Below are 2,147 nucleotides of genomic sequence, written 5' to 3'. Positions count from 1 at the left end.
AGGTATCCGTCCAGAGAGCAAGAGAGTTTTCTTCTCTGCCTTAACAAATCCGAATTCTGCTGAGCATCAGTTCCAAGAAACTGATAAAAGGCTCCGAGACCGAGTTGGGTACCATGTACTCAATTCTATGGATGAACAAGAACTAGCCCGATCAGCTGTATCATGGGCCGAAAATGCAGACATATATAATGATGATACCGTAGCACAGACATTTCTGAACCTCTCCCCCGACGAACAGAAATTAGCAGGTGTATACATGATTCAGCACCTTCTTATCAAATACAGAAAACACTATTCTGATCCAGGTCCCTTACACGAAACACTAGAAGCACTACTGATGGATAGATGGAGAGGTCTAAGCACTAAATTAATTCAAATAATTCTAGAACAACGACACAGATATGATACCTTTGTAAGCTCTGAATATGTTCCCGCCCCACCGCCAGAAAGGAAAATGTACCATATGCAATGCGGGGGTGGTATTGAAAGTCAGAACCCCTTACGAGAAGTGCACCCTGTTATGGGTGAGGATAAAATTTTGAAACGCGTGTATGTACACACGCCTCTGACTAAATTAGAACTATTAGAAATGAAGAAACTAGTACCATGCCATGATAAAGACCCTGCAGGTTTTCATAGAGAACTTAAAGACATGTTACTGATGGGAGACTACACGTATGATGACATCATGAAAATGTTGAAAGTATTATTGCCTACAGGTATATTCGAGAAATTAAAGGAAAAGGAATGGGAGGTGGGCGACACAAAGATTGCCTGGGCAGAAATAGAAGAGGAAGAGAAAAAACGGGTTCCAGGGTTAGGCCTTGGGGACAAAACTAAAGCATTACCAGGTTTGATAGTACAGGTCCTGCCCAGATTATTGACAACTAGAAAGGAGGATTGGGATGCAATCTCGTCCTGTAAACAGAAACATGATGAAGATACTAGTGACTTCTATTCAAGATTCGAGAAATGTTTTATTATTAATAGTGGCCTCCAGCCAAGTAGCGAGTCGTACCCACATCTTTTTGTATCAAAGTTAGTCGAGAATTCCTTACCGTTAGTCAAAAATAGAGTGTACAAGGTCGAGAGTACATGGCAAGCAAACACGCCATCCCAGATGTTACAAATGTTACAATATCATCAGAACAGAATTAGAGAAGAACAAGATCAGGAACAAAAACGCATGAAAGACACAAAGATGAAAATGTTAGTAGCTCAGACAGTCCCATCCGACAGTCACAGAAAAGGTACGACCCAGACAAGTCACCCTGCAGCTCCCGTTAAGGGGACATGTAACTACTGCAAACAGCCAGGTCACTACGTACACGAATGCCCAGTTCTGAAACATAACATAGCGACAGGTAAAACTAAAGAAAGACCGCATCCGCCTAGACAAGACCATAACCAGCCTCAGAATACACAGAATACACAGCCTATGCATGCTTCCTCGATTCCAGCACAGACCGTAGCAGTACCACAGCCACAGCCCATTGCTGCAACTCAGCAGGTTTCACAGCAGATGTACCAGTATGCCCAGTCCGCTTACCCCGAATATTCGCGATATACATGAAACAGCCTAGAGAGGGAAGGTGGCTTGCCTCTTATTGAGATTCCCGTAGATCAAGAAGGTCCTTATGTACACAGTCAAGTATTGGGAAAAGACAGAAAGTTTTTAATTGACACAGGGGCAAGTCGCACTACAATGAGCCATGATGAAGTTCCAGGGGCACCCCTCTCAGGCTCACAGAATGTTTCCCTGGGTTTTTCAGGACAGCCTATTGTAAATGAAGTATCCGAACCAGTCCCCCTGGCTGTGGGTCCATTATCACGCGTTACAGACCTGTTACTCACAAAATCATGTCCGGAAAATCTGTTAGGAATTAAAACATTGAAGGCTCTAGGAGCCATAATCTGCTGTTCCCCGGAGGGAGTTAGACTTTTTCTGCGGGATTTCAAGGGTCATTATGTTCTGCGTGAGTTTGATGTCAGATTGAAAAATGTACCTGATTACTTGTGGGCAAAAGGCCCAACTGATGTAGGATGTATGCACATTACACCATACCGCGTTACACTCAAGGCAGGTGTTGTATTACCCAGAATCAGACAATATAAGTTACCACCCGATGCTGTAGTGGCTTTACTGA

The sequence above is a fragment of the Lissotriton vulgaris genome, unplaced genomic scaffold, assembly GCF_964263255.1.
Source record: "Lissotriton vulgaris unplaced genomic scaffold, aLisVul1.2 SCAFFOLD_1792, whole genome shotgun sequence".
NCBI classification, from domain to species: domain Eukaryota; kingdom Metazoa; phylum Chordata; class Amphibia; order Caudata; family Salamandridae; genus Lissotriton; species Lissotriton vulgaris.
The sequence above is the reverse complement of the archived record's forward strand: the minus strand, read 5'-3'. Positions refer to the sequence as shown.